The following is a 21,017-nucleotide window of genomic DNA, read 5'->3' as shown; positions in this document are numbered from 1 at the left end:
ACCTTTTCAGCTACCTCTTTCAGAACCCTGGAATGTAGTCCATCTGGTACAGGTGATTTATCCATCTTCCCAAGTACCTTCTCCTTATTAATAGCAACAACACTCACTTCTGCCACTTACACTCTTGCATTTTTGGCATATGCGACTATCTTCCACAGTGAAGACAGACACAAAACAATTATTCAGTTCACCTGTCATTTCTTTGTCCCCCATTACAACTTTTCCAGCATCATTTGCCAGCGGTCCAATATCCACTCTCACCCCTCTTTAAAGATCTGATAAAACTTTTGGTATCCTCTTTTATATTATTGGCTAGCTTGCCTCCATGTTTCATCTTTTTCTCTCCTTTTGTCTTTTTAGTTGACTTCTGTTGGTTTTTAAAAGCTTCCCAATCCTCTAACTTCTCTCTAATTTTTTTTGGCTATATTGTACTTTTGCTTTTATGCTGTCTTTGACTTTTCTTGTCAGCCACAGTTGCTTCATCCTCCCTTTAGATATGTCTTCAGCTTCGAGATGCATCTATCCTGCACCTTCAGAATTGCCCCCAGAAGTTCCAACTATTGTTGTTCTGCCTTCATCACTGCTACTGTCTTTGCTATCATTTTAGCCAGCTCCTCTCTCATGCCTTGGTAATTCACTTTAACTCCACTGTAATACTGATACATCTGACTTTATCTTCTTCTTAAACTGCAGGGTGAATTCTATCATATTATGATCACTGCTTCCCAAGGGTTCCTTTACCTTAAGCTCCCTAATCAAATATAGCTCATTCTTCTAGGCATTCTATAAATTCCCTCTCATAATCCATCTTGAACCTGATTTTCCCAGTCTACCTGCATATTGAAATCCCCCATGACTATCACAACATTGCCTTTTTTACATGCCTTTTCTATCTCTCATTGCAATTTGTATCCTACACCCTAGCTACTATTTGGAAGTCTGTATATAAACTCTTATTAGGGTCTTTTTACCCTTGCAGTTTCTTAACTGTACCCACAAGGATTCTACATCTTCTGTGCCTATAATCACTTCTGATTTTACTTGTTAAACCAACAGTCATCCCACTCCCTCTGCCTACTTCCCTGTCCTTTCGATATAAGGTGTTAAGCTCCCAGCCATGACTAAGTGATTCTCCCAGCATCAATCCTGCCAATCTCTAACTGCACTACATCAAACTTATTCTGTATACTTGTCCATTCAAATACAATATTACTGTACATCTGTAGAATAAGACGGGTATAGATGTGCATTGTCCAGCTCTATTCATCCTCCTCAGAAAGGAGAGGCATTGATGAGCTTTTCTGACTGTGCAGAATTTATTCTGGGACCATGAGAGGTTGTGCGAGATGTGCACTCGCAGCAGTCTGAAACTGCTCTCAGCTTCCACTGCTATGCTTTGGTAAGTACTTTGATAATACATTTTACTTTGAACTTTGATTAGGTATAGTTCACATGGCTTTGTGCAATGGAATCCATGTCTTACAAATATAATTTAACTTTCTGATGATATGACCCAGGATGAAAGAGTACAAGGATATTGCCTACATGGATTCTAGCCTTTTCAAAGGCTCGCTTTGGAGGCTGATCTGAAGAAACAAGTTACAAGGACAGACTCCCCCCTGCCCCCCGCCCCAGAGTGTAGGGGTAACATTACAGGAGGTATATGAAAATCATGAGAGGCATATGCAAGGTGGATGGTCACAGATCCTGCCCCTGCCACTAAGTGTTTGTGGGGGTTGGGGAGGGGTGCGAGTAAGATCAAAAACCAGAAGGCATGGGTTTAAAGTTGAGAGGGGAAATTTTTTTTTTTTTGAGGAGACCTGAGAGTGATTGACTGCCAGAAGTGGTCAAGTGAAGTAACATGTACATGGATAGGAAGGATTTAGAGAGATAGGGCTAAATGGCACTAGCTTGGGTAGGCATCTTGGTTGACATGGATGAATGGGCCAAAGGGTGCTGTACCATATAACTCTGTAATTTTGATGCTCTAGGACTTTGCTGCATCTTGCAGGACAGCAAAAATTATACACTGCCTGCAAATCTACATTGGATCTTGATGTAATTTTTAAGCACAAAATTCCAGTCTGCTACTTCATGCAAATAAGTGGACAACATTAACAAAAATTATCAGTGAACAAAACTGGAAGTGTTCCTTACACAAGTTTATGCAAGCACTGAAGAGTGATTGTGCTGGAAGCACAAATAACAAATTCTTTGGTTAAGTGTTTCATATTCAGTACTTTCCTTCAGCAGACTCTATGATCGAACTACTTAATTTCACAACAGTTAACCATGGGCACGGAATGCACAGTAAATATTATCAACTCACAGAAACTTAGTAATTCTTTTGTTTGAAAAATTACATGGCAGAAATTCCAAACTAACTTACCACTTGGAGATTAATCTCTTGCTTTCTACTTCTGTAGGCAGCAATGACAGGCTCTTTGTACCCTCTGTGGTCACTGAGTTAATCACAAATTTGATAATAGTGGCATACTGCTCCCCAAGGCCACACAATCGGCACGTCCTTCCTAAATCATTGCTTTTCTTTCCCATCTTCTCTGGAGACTGGATTCCATCAGCAGCAACAAAACAAATACTGTCGAAGTAGGTTGTGAATATTACTGGTCTGAGGTTTAAAAGGCTTGTGAGGAGTGAATACAGGGGTTTGTCTGTCAATTTGGTAGCCCATTCATGCAAATAATAACTCTTATAACAACACAAGAGCTTCTGCAGCAAAAAACTCACAAAATGCAGGAGGAACTCAGCAGGTCAGGCATCTATGGAAATTAATACAGTCGATGTTTTGAGTTGAAACCCTTCTTCGGGACTGGAAAGTGGGGAGATGCGAGAATAAAAAGGTGGGGGGAGGGGAAGGTGCACTAACTAGGTGGTGAAGCCAGGAAAGCAGGAGAGGAAGGAATCTGATAGGAGAGGAGAGTGGACCATAGGAGAAAGGGAAGAAGGGGGGGCACCAAGGGAGGTGATAGGCAGGTGAGGAGACGAATTAAGAGGTCAGAGTGGGGAATGGGGGGGGGGGGGAAATTACTAGAAAAAGAAATTGATATTCATGTTATCAGGTTAGAGGCTACCTCGACAGAATTTGAGATGTTGCTCCTTCACCCTGAGAGTGGCCTCATTGGTGCACGAGAGGGCATGGATCAACATGTCAAAATGGGACTGGGGATAGGAATTAAATTGGATGGAGCAGGGTATTCAACAAAGCAGCTCCCCAGTTTATGTAGGCTGTCTCCAATGTAGAGGAGGTTGCATCAAGAGCACCAGAAACAATAGACGACCCCAACAAATATGCAGGTGAAATGTTGCCTCAGCTGGAAGGCCTGTTTGGGGCCCTGAGGTAAGGAGGAGGTAAATGGGCATGTATGTAGCATTTCTGGCCCTTGCAGGGATATCTGGCAGATTCGGCAGTTGCTGGAAATTGAAGTAACACACAAACAATGCTGAAGGAACTCAGCTGGTCAGGCGGCATCTATGGAAAGGAACAAAGAGTCAACATTTCAGGTCAAGATCCTGCTGCAGGGTTTTTGACTGTTTATTTCTTTCCATAGATGGGACCTGTCCTGCCGAGTTCCTCCAGCATTTGTGTCTTATTTATAATAATGCAACTGTTTTCTTCATTGCCATGCTGTGGGGCTGTTTCCACAGCACTTTACCTTGCCTACAATATGCCACAGCGCAAAAAGGCCATTTGAAAACAGGTTGGGCATCACAAGGGAACAGTTTTCAAACACAAACCAGCCATCTCTTCTGCATTCTTCTCCACTCATCTTTCCTGCCTGCTGCTGCTTCAAATTAGAATGCATACCCCTATAAAAGGGAAGGAACCCAGCTGCAATCATTTAGTTTTAATTGAAGACAAAAAGCAGCTGGAGAACTCTCTGAAATGAATCAAGCTGCCCAATGAATCAAGTCTTCTGATTTATGCTAAGATGATGTCATCGTGAGAACTCTATATCCATCACAAGCAGCACTTAACATATGCAGGTAAATCAATGGATATGATACACCACCTTTTGTAGGATTTTCCACTTAAAATCATTGGTGTTCCCATAAAAGGCCATAATGCAGCCAGTCAATACACTTTCCACCGCACACCTACAGAAGTTTGTCGTCTTTTGATGACACATCGACTCTCCACAGACTGAGAAAATAGAGGTGTCATCATACTTTCTTTGCAATTACATTTATATGATATTTCTGACATAAGGATCATCTTCAAGGATAATTAGGGATGAGCAACAAATGCTGACCTTTGCTAAATCATTAAAAAAATGAATAAAACTTACTTCTTGAAATTAAAACACCTTCTCACTTTTATTAGGTTACTACAATAAAACACAAATCGCATTCCAGCATACTTGCAAAAGCTGATTTTACTCCAAGTTCCTACAGCATTTAATTTGTATTTTAGTTGGATCATGGATCACAGAAAACGTGACATGCACAAACAAGAGAAAATCTGCAGATGCTGGAAACCCAAAGCACAAAATGGTGTAGGAACTTAGGTCAGGCAGCATCTATGGAGAGAAGTAAACAGTCAATGTTTCAGGCTGAGACCCTTCATCAGGTCTGGAAAGGAAGGGGGAGAAGTCAAAGTAAGAAGGTTGTGGGGGTAGTTAGTAGCACAAGGTGGCAAGTGATATGTGAAACTGGGAGAGAGGGAGAAGATGAAGTAAAGAGCTGGAAATTTGGTGAAAAGGATAAAGGGCTGGTGAAGGGGGAATCTGATAGGAGAACAGAAGACGATAGAAGAAAGGGGGGCGGGGGAGGAGGAGGAGGAGGAGGAATACCAGAAGGAGGTGATGAGCAGGTAAGGAAATCAGGTGAGAATGGGAAACAGGAATGGGGAATGGTGAAGAGGGTGGCAATTACCAGAAGTTCAAGAAAACATTGTTCACACCATCAGCTTGGAGGCTACCCAGACAGAATATGTACAGAACATTGGGACTGTGGGTCTTCTGAATCTCCTCTCCTTTCACGTCAGTATGGGATCAGAGTAACATTTGTAGTTTCTGCTTATGAGTCACCTTCAATGTCAAAGGATCTGTCTTGAAAACTATCTATAGCTGCACTGGCATTATGTACCTACAGTATTAGTCATAAATCTATGACTGATTTTAAAAGGTTACTGTTAATAGTAACCTTTTAAAAATCATAGAAACAAAGTTATACAACAAAAAAACAAACTTCAGCCCCACTCGTCCATGCCCAAAACCATCTTGAACTAGTCTCATTTGCCTGTTTTAGGCTCATATCGCTTAAAACCTTTCATATTCATGAACCTGTCTAAATGTTTTTGAAACATGTCACAAATAAAAAGTGAGTAGTCAGAGCAGTAATTAATATTTCACATGACATTTCACCTTGTAAGACCTAGTTTTCCTGATCCTGTCAAAACTCAACCTCAGTAGAACATACAAGTTAAATCTAAGGCAGAAGAAATTAAAAATACTCATCAAGGAATCAGGTTTATTATCACCAGACACGAGGAAATCTGCAGATGCTGGAAATTCAAGCAACACACACAAAATGCTGGTGGAACACAGCAGGTCAGGCAGCATCTACAGGAAGAGGTACAGTATCTACAGGAAGAGGTACAGTTGACATTTCAGGCCGAGACCCTTCATCAGGGCTAACTGAAAGAAGAGATATTCAGAGATTTGAAAGTAGGAGGGAGAGTGGCAGATCCAAAATGAGAGAAGACAGGAGGGGGAGGGATGGAGCTAAGAGCTGGAAAGTTGATTGGCAAAAGGGATACAAGGCTGGAGAAGGGAGAGGATCATGGGACAGGAGGCCTAGGGGGAAAGAAAGGGGGAGGGGAGCACCAGAGAAAGATATAGTGAGAGGGACAGAGGGAAAAAAAAGAGAAAGAAAAGGAAAAAATAAAAAATAATAAATAAATAAGGTATGGAGTAAGAAGGGGAGGAGGGGCATTAACAGAAGTTAGAGAAGTCAACGTTCATGCCATCAGGTTGGAGGCTACCCAGACGGAGTATAAAGTGTTGTTCCTCCAACCTGAGTGTGTCTTCATCTTGACAGTAGAGTAGGCCGTGCATGGACATTTCAGAATGGGAATGGGACGTGGAATTAAAATGAGTGGCCACTGGGAGATCCTGCTTTCTCTGGCGGACAGAGCATAGGTGTTCAGCGAAACGGTCTCCCAGTCTGCATCAGATCTCGCCAATATATAGAAGCCTGCACCGGGAGCACCGGATGCAGTATATCACCCCAGCTGACTCACAGGTGAAATGTCACCTTACTTGGAAGGACAGTCTGGGGCCCTGAATGGTAATGAGGGAGGAAGTGTAAGGGCATGTGTAGCACTTGTTCCGCTTACAAGGATAAGTGCCAGGAGGGAGATTGGTGGGAAGGGATGGGGGGGACGGATGGACAAGGGAGTCGCGTAGGGAGCGATCCCTGCGGAAAGCAGAGGGCGGGGGGGGAGGGAAAGATGTCCTTGGTGATGGGTTCCCGTTGGAGGTGGCGGAGGTTACAGAGAATTATATGTTGGACCCAGAGGCTGGTGGGGTGGTAGGTGAGGACAAGGGGAAACCTATCCCTAGTGGGGTGGCGTGAGGATGGGGTGACAGCAGATGTGCGTGAAATGGGAGAGATGTGTTTGAGAGCACAGTTGATGGTGGAGGAAGGGAAGCCTTTTCTTTAAAAAAGGAAGACATCTCCTTCGTCCTGGAATGAAAAGCCTCATCCTGAGAGCAGATGCGGCGGAGACGGAGGAATTGCGACAAGGGATGGCATTTTTGCAAGAGGTGGCTGTGAGAGTCCGTAGGCTTATAGTAGACATCAGTAGATAAGCTGTCTCCAGAGATAGAGACAGAAAGATCAAGAAAGGGGAGGGAGGTGTTGGAATGACACTTGCCTCAAGATGGAGCCATACTCAGGTTGGAGGAACAGCACCTTATATTCCGTCTGGGTAGCCTCCAACCTGATGGCATGAACATTGAACATTCTCTAACTTCCGTTAATGCCCCTCCTCCCCTTCTTACCCCATCCCTTATTTATTTCCCCTTTCTCTCTTTTTTCTCCCTCTGTCCCTCTCACTATATCTTCCTCTGGTGCTCCCCTCCCCTTTTCTTCCCCCCTAGGCCTCCCGTCCCATGATCCTCTCCCTTCTCCAGCCTTGTATCTCTTTTGCCAATCAACTTTCCAGCTCTTAGCTCCATCCCTCCCTGTCTTCTCCTATCATTTCGGATCTCCCCCTCCCCCTTTCAAATCTCTGGCTATTTCTTCTTTCAGTTAGTCCTGACAAAGGGTCTCGGCCTGAAACGTCGACTGTACCTCTTCCTATAGATGCTGCTTGGCCTGTTGCATTCCACCAGCATTTTGTGTGTTGCTTTAATATCACCAGCAAATGTTGTGAAATTGTTTTGCAGCAGCAGTACAGTGCAATACATAACAGTTTAAAAAACTATAAATTACAGTAAATATTAAAAAGTTGAACTAGTGCAAAAAGACAGCAAAGAGAAAAGTACTGAGGTAGTGAACATGGGTTCAATGTTCATTCAGAAATCTGATGGCGGAGGGGAAAGCTATTTCTAAACTATTGAGTGTGTGTCTTCAGGCTTTTGAACTTCCTCCCTGATGGTAGTAATGAGAAGAGAGCATGTCTTGGATGATGGTAGTCCTTATTGATAGATTCATTTCTGAGGCATTGTCTTTAATGTCCTCGACGGCTAGTGCCCATGATGGAGCTGGCTGAACTTGCAACTTTCTGATCCAAGGAATAACAGACTTGTCTGTTACATAAGTTTGAGATGCAAATTCCTGCACGTCTCCACTATTTTGCCTCAAATAAATTATGCCACATGCAAGCTCTGGACAGCATCACCTGCTAGTCAAGTTTTCTTTCTCCTTCAAAGAGACCCAGAATTCCACAGTTTCACTCAACATTACGCAATCATAATTGCGCAAATGGTTCAATTGTGGTTTAGGCAACTCTGCTGGAAGAACAGGCTCCAGCTGCATCTAAGTAACATCTTTTTGTTATGAGTGGGGAACAATTACTAACAGATTTTAAAGACACAGCACGATAACAGGCCCTTTCAGCCCAATTCCACTACATAATGTACTGGGTGGGCACAGGAGTACATTCAGCCAGAGACTCATTCCACCGAGATGCAACACAGAGCGTCATAGGAAGTCATTCCTGCCTGTGGCCATCAAACTTTACAACTCCTCCCTTGGAGGGTCAGACACCTTGAGCCAATAGGCTGGTCCTGGACTTATTTCCTGGCATAATTTACAAAATACTATTTAACTATTCATGGTTTTATTACTATTTATTATTTATGGTGCAACTGTAACAAAAACCAATTTCCCCCGGGATCAGTAAAGTATGACTATGACTATGGGACCAGTTAACCTGCTAACCTATATGTCTTTGGAATATGGGAGGGAAATGAACAAACTTAACTGACAAAAGATGCAATCTCTCAAGGCTAGGCAACATGCCCATTTCCCTTGAGCTTTGCTTTTCTTTCCAAAAATAAACATTGTTGTTGCAAACACTGGTGAGACCCAAGTTGGTGTACTGTGTGCAGTTTTGGTCACCTACCTATGGGAAAGATGTAAATAAAGTTGAAAGAGTACACAGAAAATTTACAAGGATGTTGCTAGGTCTGGAGAACCTGAGTTCTAAGGAAGGGTTGAATTGGTTAGGACTTCACACCCAAGAACATACAAGATTGAAGGGAGATTTAATAGAGGTATACAAAATTATGAGCGGTATAGATAGAGGAAATGCAAGCAGGTTTTTTCCACTGAGAAACAAGAGAAAATCTGCAGATGTTGGTAATCCAAGCGACACACACAAAATGCTGGAGGAACTCAGCAAGCCAGGCAGCATCAATGGAAAAGAGTACAGTCAACATTTCTGGCCGAAACCCTTGAGCAGGACCCTGCTGAAGAGTCTCGGCCTGAAACATTGATTGTACTCTTTTCCATAGATACTGCCTGGCCGGCTGAGTTCCTCCAGCATTTTGTGTGTGTTTCTTTATCCCCTGAGGTTGGGTGGTCTACAACCAGGGGTCATGGGTTAAAGGTGAAAGGTGAAAAGTGAAAAGTAAGGGAAACATGAGGGGAAAAACAGGATCATGGGAGTGTGTAACAAGCTTGCACAAGTGGTACATGCGAGCTCAGTCTGAATGTTTGAGAGAAGTTTGGATAGTAGGGGTATGGAGGCCTATGGTCCTGGCGCAATTCGATGGGAGTAGGCAGTTTAAATCATTTGGCGCGGACCAGATGGGACAAAAGGCCTGTTTCTGTGCTATACTTTTCATGACTATGTGCTGGACTAGCTCAGCAAAGATGATGTGGACTTGAAAGAAAAGCTAGTTACTTGGCTCCAGATATAATCCATGCCTCATATTTTGTAAATGCTTAAAGGTATTCAATGGTATGATGGTGGAAAATGCTGGCTTTCCACCCTTTAAAATCAGTCTCCAGTAGTTGGACTGCATCAGCCAGGGCTCAGTGGTATCAGTCTGACCTTGCATTCAGAGGGCCAGGTATTCAAACCATATCAATAAATTGGAGTTCATAGTCTTGGTCAAAATTCCCAGTGGTACACATATGAACTGATGGATTGGCTTTTAGATAAGGTGTTAAATGGGGTCCTGTGTGACCAAAGGATCGCAACTTTATTAATTAAGGAGTGTGGGAATTTTTGCCAGCATCCCAGCTTAATAGAAACCAAAAAGCTTTTAATTACTGTAGTGGAACTTTTTCATTAAATGGCCTAATACACATTATCACAGTTCTAAACAGATTGCATAATCAAAAGTATCCAAAAGTTTTGAATGGGCAGGATATGTTGAGATTATTGTTAGTAAATAACGTCAGATCCTAGAGCCATTGAGTAAAAAAGAACAGGGATGTAACATCTTTACAACACTCTGGTTAGTATTGGTCACTTAAGGTTTTAAAGGTTCCAAGATGGCTTATAAAAATAGTTCACCAGAGTGGTTCCATGGATGAAAGATTTCAGCTACCAGATTGGAATGGGAGTTGTTCTCCTTGGAGTGTCAGATACGACTTGAACCTGGAAGGCTTTGATGCAAGTTGTGATGGTGCTTCCAAATGTAGCCACAGCAGATGCATGCATTTCCAAGATAACTGGCCTGATGTGCCATATTGCTTTTTTGCACTACAAAAACTTGTGACAATGGATTCACAGGCTCTGAGCGAACTTGCCTTGGTCACAGATGTTAGCTGGTATATTTAAACCTTTATAGCACTTGGTCTAGGAGTTATTAACATTAAAAATAAGCACACTTTTTTCATAGGTATCTCCCGTCATAATGATTCTGTTGCTATTTAGACATAACTAAAATGAACTCTGTCACTACAAGATGTTAATTATGCAATCTAACATTAATTAGTCTCCATCAGCTAATGGTATAAACAGGTTCCTACCATTTACTATGAACTGAAACTGCAATAAAACCAATCTATCATGCAAGAGATGAAATAACTGGCATCTTGCCAAACTATTGTGTCATTTTAATAATACCTTTACTTTCCTCTACCTTTTAAGTATTGTACTTTTGAGTAACATCTGTAAAATTAAGAATATTTAATCACCTTCACATTCATAAAATATAAATAAGGACAAAACTATTTAGCAACAGTAGCTTTCTCCACAAGGCAAATAGTAGTGATCGAAACTGCCACTCCTAGACTAAAAGATTACCAATCATTTCCACACCTACAGAAACAGGAACGAGGCCAGACATTCTTTAGCAAAAACAAAGTACAAATTTATAACTCAATGAGGATGCAAAAAGCAGATTAAAACCTTACTTCATCATGCTCAGGCAATTACCTTTCTAAAATTCACTTGTGCATTTTAATTTCACAGTAAAGACGATTCCAGAGTAGAAATCATTCCTCAACTGATTCCAAAAGAGCAGTTGACCTTACTGAAAATGCGATAGCTTTCATCTAAAGATCTTGGAGCTGGTAAATACGTGCTCTACAGGTATATTCCCACCAAGAATGAGTATTTTGTTGATTTGGTGGATTAATGACCTTGCACAAATATGACAGACCAAATGGCCACCTGTAGTGACATTCCAGGAGTTAAATAATTCATTCACAATGTAATGAGCTTGCTGTAACACATAAAATGCTGGAGAAACTCAGCAGGTCAGGCAGCATCTATGGAAAGGAATAAACAGTCAATGTTTCATCAGGTCTAGAAAGGAACATGGAAGAAGCCAGAATGACAAATTATAAGCAGCCTACCTGTTCTTTTGGGTGGAAGGATTGAATTTGCTAAAATGCCAAGATCCAGCTCTACAATCTAATTGCACCTCCCAAACTCGTGACATCTACCACCAAGAAGACGCAGCTCAGCAGACACATGGGAACCAATTCCCTTTTACCCTCTTCATTTTCAAGCTCCCTTCAAGTCACACACCATTCTGACTTGGAAATATGTTGCTATGTCTTCATTACTAAGTTTAATTCCTGTACATTATAGCATAACAGAGCTCATGTATCTTCACAGGAAAAACTTCAGTGTTTCAAGGTGGTTCACCTCCATCAATAAATGTCAGATTTAATCGTGAGACCCATATTCCAAGAAATAAGTAAGAAATTGTAACAATGTGGCAGGCATTACCCCAGCATGAACTATTAAGGAAAGGAATATTAGGAAAACAGGATAGGAACTAAACCTACCAATAACCAGGTTTCTACGAACTGTCTCCACAATCATTACCAATATCTTGATATTCATTTTAGAGAGGTTAATGAAAATTTGTTTATTGCCATTCATCAGTACACAAGTGTAAAGGAGAATGAAATAACTATTACTCCAGATCCAATGCAGCATAAGAAAACACAATGAGCATAAAAAACTCAATTAAAAATAAATGTAAATGTATTAAATTTGTTTATATACAAGAGACTTAATGTACATGCAAAAGCATATACTAGGTATCTGTACATAAAGTGATTGACAGGAAATGATAAAGTACTGATGGTGTGGAGTGTGATGGGGTGGGTTAGTATGTGGAGGTGTTGAAGTTGAAGCATGTGGGGACAGCAGCCTGGATGAATAAAGTATTGAAGGTGTCTGTTAAAACGTCAGTGAGCTGGTGTGAACACTCCCGACTACTCGGACTGGGAGGTTGTTTGAACCATCAAGCTTACGAGAGTTGACTCTCTGCAGAGTCCTTCTCATGTGTAATGTTGTTACAGGCATTGGCTGCTCACCTGGAAGGTGGGTATAGCTTTTGTGGCTAGCGTTGAGTTGCATATTTTGAAGCATGCTTAAAAATTGTTTAGAACATCAGGAAGAGAGCTGTTGATATTGCTGTGGCTTGATCTTCTTCTGGATGTTTTAGAAGGTATGAGATGTAACAAATTCTACACCAAAAATACACATTTTAGCAATGCATACATGTCAACTAAGCATTAATGAATTAGTCTCTTCTGGTATATAAATACTAAAGAACCCTGGAAACAATAAAAAATAAATGCAACAACTTCCACATATTTTTAAATTTTGATTATTTGAGCCAAGTTTTTCTCCTTTCCTAAGGAGTTACTGGGATACAAGCCAATTTCTGCCCTCTCTTTTTAATTAAAAAAAAAATCAGGCCCAAGTGGTCAATCTTCAATGAGGAATGCTGACAAGCCACTCAACCATGAAGAGAACTTCAACAGTGAGATATTAGCCAATAAACACACTGGAAATTATAATTAGGAACTTGTCCCAGAATACTTCCTACATTGTCAAAAAAAGTTCATCAACATAACTTTCAGAGGAGGCTAAAGAGAGCTGGATTTTGCACATCCATTCTCACATCGTTCTACAGGTGTGGAGGAGAGAGCAACCTGACAAGCTGTATCACTGCTTGGTATCGACACTACACTGCAATGAATAGGAAGGCTCCACAACGGGTAGTCAAAACTCCCCACTGCAACACTGGTACCAGTCCACCCGCCATCAAGGACACATATACAAAAAGGTGCTGGATAAGTGCCAATATCATCACGAGGGATTCTACACATCCTGCTCATGGACTGTCTATCCTAATCCCATCAGGGAGGCTACGTAGCATCCGTGCCAAGACCAGACTCAAAAACAGTTACTTTCCCCAATCAATAAGGGTGATCAACACCTTCACTCACTGACTCCACCACTACTTTACTAGTTCCAGCCAGTCACCTTATGTATAGCCCAGCGTCACTTTTTGGACATTCATTGTATGTATTTAAACTTTTATTTAATCATTATTGCGTTATCTTTTGTTTTTTTAATGCCTCATCAGATTCAGAGTGACAACTATTTCATTCTTCTTTATATTTGTGTACAGAAAATGACGTTAAACAATCTTGAATCTTTGGAGACAACTGCTGCATTGTTCAGTCCACAGTAGCTAAGACCCAGTGGAGGCAGGCAATTTTGAGTGATTTCTCCCACTCAGCACTGTATTTAATCTTTAGACTGTTAATATTAATTTTGTTACACTGTTATTGCCCTGTATGTTTTTCAGGGTATTAATTTACAATGCTGATATACAATAAAGGAAATAATTGGATACAATTCTCCACCAGCATTTTTAAAATTTTCAAGGACCAGATTTTGAGAACAGTTCTGCACACTCAAAACTTTTTCAAATGCAAACAATCTTTGATGCAGTTACTGAAATTCAATGCAAGCACAATTGAAGTGCTGAAACTGTGATCACAGATTGGTCCCAGATGAAGGATGGGTTTAATTATATATTGATTTTGTGTGCAAGTTGGTATACACACAAAAATCATTGGATGTGGAAACCATACCTTCACAGTATTGCAAAGTAAGACATCAAAAGCATGCATTAGACTGATAAGAAAGAACAGTCATTGGAAGGGATGGAACTCATTCTGCTGTTTGTAGAAATGAACATATGTACATTCATCAGACCTTTGCATTTAATCATTTGGGGATTTATTCCTAGATAAGGATGTCCATAAGTCAAGTCTTTATAACCTGGGTTCAGCATGTTCTGTGAAACTGGAACCATCAGTATTAGCCTCTCTTCCTTCTTGAAAAGTGGAGTGACAGTTACAATTTTCCAGTGTTCCACAATCTCTTCAGCCACCTCTTCCAGAATCCTGGGTGTACAGTATCTGGTACAGGTGACTCATCTACCTTCAGACTTTTCAGTTTCCCAAGATTGTGTAAATGTGTAACTTCACACATTTCATGACCCTCAACATCTGGAACTTCCACCAAACTGTTAGTGTCTTCTACAGTGAAGAACGATGCAAAATACTTATTCAGTTTATCTGTCATTTCCTTTTCCCCTGTTACTACCTCTCCAGCATAGCTTCCAGTGGTCTGATATCCACCCTTGCCTCTTTTTTACACTTTATGTATCTGAAGAAACTTTCAGTATCCTCTTTAATATTATTGGGTAGCTTACTTTCATATCCCATCTTTAACTTCTTAGTCATTTTTTTAGTTGCCTTCTGTTGCTTTTTAAAAGCTTTCCAATCCTATCTTCCCACTAATTTTTGCCCTCTCTTCGGCTTTTATAGTGGCTTTGACTTATCTTGTTAACAATGTTTAACACAGTGTGCTAAACAAATTCAAGCCTTTTAAATACAAGACCAAAACAAAATCACATTGTACTTTTTACAGAGAGCTGGTGGTAAAATGTTATGTCCAAAACAATTAAAGGCCTAACCTTATTCAAAGAACCACATAATTTGTGCAGCAAGATCAGGCATGGTTTAGTATCAAATAATATTTGACCCACAATCTCACAGTATCCACCTATCCTTCCCATTCAGTGATATTAGAACTATCAGCATCCTGTGTGTAGCCATGTTAATATGGTCAGATGCTGAGTGTCTGAACAAATTATTCACTTCTTAAGATTAGAACCTTTCAATCATCTACAAGGTTCAACAGGAATGAGCAAAAGACTTGCTTGCTCCCTGTCTGAGTGCAGCTCCAAGAATATTGAGAAAGCATCCGATTCGTTTGGCACCTTATCCAACATTTTAAGCAATAACTCCTGCCACCAACATAACAGAAACATGTGGCAAATACAGAACGTAACTAATTTCTGTTTTTCTGACTGCAGCTTTTACTCTTAACAGCTATTACCAAAGAGGTCAAGTTCAGATAGATTAGAAAGTTACCATTAGTAGGCTTTCCCTCTAAAACTATCCTGGCTTAGTAATGTTTGCCCTTCTTCCTTTGTCATCAGGCCCAAGTACAAAATAAACTCTCCACCCAGACTACTGGGGAGCACCTTCCCTAGAAGGACTGAAGTGTTATGGTTCCTCGCCACAGAATTCTCAAAGTGAAATGAGCAACAGGCAATAGATAAAAGATAATTGATGCCCAAATCCTTAAAAAAATTGTTAAAGGCACACACCTAAAAGTATAAAACACTATAACTACTTTGATCACTCTGTACTAAAATGGGCTTTAATTCTTTTTGTTCTGATTATTCTCTCGAAAAACATTGTATAATTTATGTTTATCTTGTGAATATTAAGTCTCGGTTGCTCTGTCTTTGTGATGCTGCTGAAAGTTTTTCATTGCACACATGTACTTGAGTATATGACAATTCACTCAACTTGAACAAGAACACTCACACCAAGAACAACTGCTGATCCAAGTAACCATGAGCTCTTTCCAAATTTCTTTTTCCTCTTTCAAAAGGAACTACTTTATATGCCCTTAGTGAAAAAACTAGTTGCTGAAGGAACTCTGAAGAGGCAAAAGGCTGGTCAATGTTTCAGGTTGTAACCCTGCATCATTTCATTCATAATTCAAACAGCTATTTGGAAAAGCTCACAATTCAGGTTTCACACTACACAGCTTTCAAACTACAGGGCAGCTCAAGATGCCTTAGAAAAAGGATTAATATAATAATGTCCTGAAGAAGGATAGAACTAGAAGATGGCACCAAGAAAAACATTCTACAATGCAGTTATACCGGTCAGAAAGTTCTGTCACTGGTTGGACTATTCTGTGCCTACGATACAAAAGGCTTTAGCCACCATGGGCACTAGCCTTCCAAGCATCCAGGACATCTTCAAAGACGATGCCCTCAAAAGGCTGCATCCATCATTAAGGACCCCCATCTCCCAAGACATACTTTCTTCTCATTGCTACCATCAAGGTGGTGTACAGGACATACACTCAACATTTTAGGAACAGCTTCTTCCCCTCCATTATCAGATTTCTGAATGGACAATGAACTCATGTACTCTACTTTACAATTTTGCTTTCTTTTTCTGCACTACTTATTTAATTTTTATACAGATTTCTTATTGTAATTTATAGTTTTTTTTATGTATTGTACTGCTGCCGCTAAACAAATTTCATGACATATGCCAGTGATAGTAAACCTGATGATGAAGAGTGGAAAGCTGAAAAGTATTCCAGTTCAGTACAACACAAGAAGTGCTGTGTATAAAATCCCAGTGGAGATGGCAAAGATATGCATGACCTATTTTCCACACTTGCAAACTACCACCAAAATGATACAAAGTAGAAGCAAGTATCTTTCTGATTGAAAGTCATTGTGTCAGTTCCGCTTCACTCTTAGATCAGCCGAACTGTTAGTCCCAAACCCAGGACTAGTAGGGCAATACAGAGTGAAATATCACAATTGTCAAGGATCCCTCCCATCCATCCAACAATCTCTTTGACCCACAATTATCAGGCAGGAGGTACTGTACCATTAGGACAAGAACTGCAAGGATGGAAAACAACTTCTTCCCCCAGCCCATGAGATACTGAACACACTGCCACCAGCCAGGTCTCATCACCTATAAAGCGCCAGTAGCATTTTACGGTTTACTTTTAAACTCGTATCATAAATGCATCTTTTACTAAGTGTCAATTTTCTGGAATATATTCTATTATTTGCTAATTGATTTGCGGTAATATTACTTTACGTGTGTTGTGTGTGTTATACATATTTGTCGTGCACCTTGATCCAGAGGAACTTTTTCTCGCTTGGCAGTATACATGTGTACGGTGGATGACAATGAACTGAACTTATTTGAGCATCCTCATAGCAGCCATTACGGTCTGCTTTGTTGCAGCATTATCTCACAATTTACAGAAACTACAGGGAACTGTCAGACCAGCAGAAAAGGCCGTTGGCTGCAGTCTCCCATCACTGAAGGACTTTTATTTGTCCAGGACAGACAAGCAGGCAGGGAAAATCATTGTAAGACACTTCACACCCCGAAAACTTTCTTTTCCAAAAGCTCCCTTCTGAAAAACACTACAGGACTATTAAAATGAAAACATCACACCATCTTAAAAGTTTCTTCCCCCAGGCGGTTAATCTGATCAACCATTCAAGTTAGCCGCTCCTACCCCTCTATCACCTCAATCGCTGCTGTTTACATGGTAAATACTGTACATTCTTTATGTATGTATATTTTATTCCATAGCTGTACTTTAACCTCTAACTTTATTCTTACATAATTCAGAATCAGGTTTAATATTACCAGCTTATGTTGTGAAGTTTGCTTAGTGGCAGTAGTACATTGCAACACATAACAAAAATCTACAAATTACAATATACATAAAAATTAAATTAAGTCGTGAAAGGAAGGAAGGATAGACAAAATAACGAGGTAGCGTTCATGGATTTATTCTCCATTCAGAAATCTGATGGCGGAGGGGAAGAAGCTGACCCTGAACTGTTGACTGTATGTCTTCAGGCTCCTGTACCTCCTCTTTGATGGTAGTAATGAGAAGGGGGTCCTGGGTAGTGATGCCACCTTAATCAGACAATGCCTGAAGATGTCCTCGATGCTGGGGAGGCTGGTGCCCATGACGGAGCTATCTGAGTTTACAACTTTCTGCAGCTTTTTCCAATCCTGTGCAGCAGCCCCTCTATAACCAGACGGTGATGCAACCATTCAGAATGCTCTCCATGGTAGAAATTTGCAAGTGTCTTTAGTGATATACCAACTCCTAATGAAATATAAACTCCTAATGAAATATAGCTGCTGTTGTGCCTTATTTGTAATTGCATCAATATGTTGGGACCAGGATAGACTTTCAGAGATGTTGACACTCAGGAATTTTAAAACTGACACTACTCAGCCAGCCAATCTATCTTGCACCTCACGCCTCCTCATCACTATCTGAAATTCTGCCAACTATAGTCGAGTCATTGGCAAATTTATAATTCTTCACAATTGTTGACTGTTGTTCTTTGTTGCATGTTGTGCCCTGATCAACACACCACAGCAAATTCCTAATACATGTAAATGTATATGACAAATAAATTTGATCTTTAATCATTGACTAAACTACGTGCCAAGGCATCCAGCAGGGACAAAGAATCTGTGGCACTATCTTGGAGAGATCTCCATGATATTGAGGACAAACGTTTACTCCCTAACTGTTGTTAAATATTGTTGTAATCATATTGTATTTTATGAGACATTAAAACATGAGACTGCTGATACTGCGCACACAAAATGCTGAAAGAACTCAGGTCAGGCAGCACTGGGGTCACATATTGTACCCAGAGTTGAAGGGAGTAAACAGTCAGCAGTTCAGGCCTGGACCATTCATCAGAACTGGAAAGGATGGGGACAGAAGCCAGAATAAGGAGGTGTGGGGAGGCGAAGGAGTACAATCCTGCCACTTATCCCAGCAAGCATGACAATCACAATAACCTGCCCCTATGCCTCCTCTCTCATCACCATTCAGTCCTTCCAAGTGAGTTGACACTTCACCTGAGAGTCTGTCTGGTCATCTACTGCATCCAATGTTCCTGGTGCAGTCTCCTCTACATCAATGTAGGCTGGGTGAGCACTTTCATCAAGCATGCCACAAAAGGCAGGAGCTCCTGGTGGCAACCCATTTCAATTTGATTTCCCATTCTAATTCTAACATGTCTGCCCATGGCCTCCTCTACTGCCATAATAAGGCCAAGCACAGCATATTGGAGCAACACCTCATACTCCATCGGGGTAGCCACCCAACCTGAAGGCGTGAACATCAATTTCTCCAACTTCTGGTAATTTCTCCCCCTCCTCCTCCTCTCTTTTTCTATTCCCCATTCTGGTTCCCCTCTCACTCCTCCTCACCTGCCCATCACCACTCCCTGATTCCCTTCCTCCTACCCGTTCTCCCATGGTCCAGTCTCCTCTATTATATTCCTTCTTCTTCAGTCATCCCTTTACCTCTTCCACCTATCACATCCCAGCTTCTCACTTTATCCTCCATTCTCCACCCACCTTCCCCCTCACATGGTCTCACCTATCAGCTGTCATCTTGTATTCCTGCCTCCTCTCCCCACCACCTTATTCTATCTTCCTTTCCAGTCCTGATGGTCTCAGCCTGAAAGGTCGACCTGCAGAGTTCCTCCAGCATTTTGTGTGTATTGCATTTTGTAGGAGCTTGATGGGCACTTGATTAATCTTTTCTTATTCTGCAATATTAACAACTCAAAAATACTTAATTGGCTGTAAAATGTCAAGATCCCTTAACATTTTGGAGAAGCTACTAAGCTCATGAAATCAAGTACAGGCACAGGCACAAATTAAAGCAAAGACCACTTCTTTAATAAAGTGCTTTGTCAATCTTGTTTAAGGAAACCACAAATTCCCTGATTTGTTCAGTTTCTGGATCAAATTTTTCCAAATTCAGGGGAGAACATTATAAAAAGTTACAAAAATGAATTTAAGCAGCAAAAATAAAAACAAATTGAAGCATGAAATAGTCAGAAACTGAATGAATTGGTGCTAAATACTTGAACAAGTATTGTTAGAAATTTTAAACGAATAAGGGTTTCATTAGAACAAAAATATCAAGTGCCAGGCATGAAAACATTGTGAAAGAGCAAAACTGAAAAGTCGAAAGCAGAAACTGCACCTGACAACGTTTCAAATTACATCTGACTGACAAATCTACGCACTACAAAATATTCTAATTTGCGCACAGAAACAGGAAAAAACTTAAAACTTGTGTAACTAAATCATTTAAGAAAACTTTTTGACACATTTCTGCACCATGTTGTGCCTTTTCAGTCCAAGTGATAATACAGTACACTTCTCAAAAGAAAGAAAACCCTTATTTTCAGAGCCAAACATGCACCGAAGTTCCATTGACTTCACGTTACACTTTATTTTTTTCCACCTTGTCGTCCCTCAGGGGAAAAAACGTCGACATTCACCTGGCACCGTCTGTTCAGAACGATTTAATCGTAAAAATAAAGGCTATAAAGATCAACTTACCTCAGTAACTCCAATATTTTGTCAATAGAAACCAGGTTCCCACAAAAAAAATTTTTTTTTAATAATTGATCGCACTTTCACCCTCCTCACCGTCTCCAACCTTTACCTTTACCGCACTCTCAACCAAACCCAGCTCCTCTTTGGGCGAGGTGGGCGGGAAAGTAACGAACGGAAGTCCAGACGCTTTGCGCTCTCCGTTTCTGATTGGGCCGGCTGCCACCAGGACGCCCACACCATTGATTAATCTCCATGTCAATTAAGTTAGAGCCCCTCCCCGCTCACCGGCGATCATTAGGTTAGGTTGCAGGTAGGGGGGACGAATGTACCGTCGACGAAAACTGTTGGAGAGCTGAAACGACAGCGAGACAAGGTGTAACAGAGATGGCCCGAAACTACGTAAGCTCTGACAGGACAATTATATATTAATCTAGTGAATAAAGAAAAATGGTATTTCTGCCAAGAAAGATGACAACTCGCGCAGAAACAGACCGTTCGGCCCACCATTGCACCCGTTTATACTAATCCCAACGCATTGGTTTCATAGTCTTCTATGATTCAATCACTTGCTCATAAATAGCTGCCTTACCAGCTCGTAAAGCAGTACATTCCAGACTTTATACTTCGTGTAACCGCACCCCTATCCCTTCTAGCAACATACATCAAAGTTGCTGGTGAACACAGCAGGCCAGGCAGCATCTATAGGAAGAGGCGCAGTCGACGTTTCAGGCCGAGACCCTTTGTCAGGACTA

The 21,017-nt window shown here is 40.9% G+C and overlaps 1 protein-coding gene across 3 annotated transcripts in view; it reads right to left on the bottom strand.

Moving 5' to 3' along the window:
- Positions 1–20,409, bottom strand: part of LOC134342973 (cingulin-like) — a 133,102-nt gene extending 112,693 nt beyond the window's left edge. For 2 of the 3 annotated variants that reach the window (XM_063041723.1, XM_063041726.1), the window contains exon 1: positions 20,269–20,409. The gene's annotated coding sequence lies outside the window, so the exon portion shown is untranslated. Of the gene's footprint in view, positions 1–2,389; positions 2,634–20,268 lie in introns of those variants that run through there. The other variant, XM_063041724.1, reaches the window with a different exon arrangement.
- Positions 20,410–21,017: the final 608 nt, after the last annotated feature.

This window comes from Mobula hypostoma, chromosome 2 (assembly GCF_963921235.1).
Source record: "Mobula hypostoma chromosome 2, sMobHyp1.1, whole genome shotgun sequence".
Classification (NCBI taxonomy): domain Eukaryota; kingdom Metazoa; phylum Chordata; class Chondrichthyes; order Myliobatiformes; family Myliobatidae; genus Mobula; species Mobula hypostoma.
This window is presented reverse-complemented; position numbering and strand designations above follow the sequence as displayed.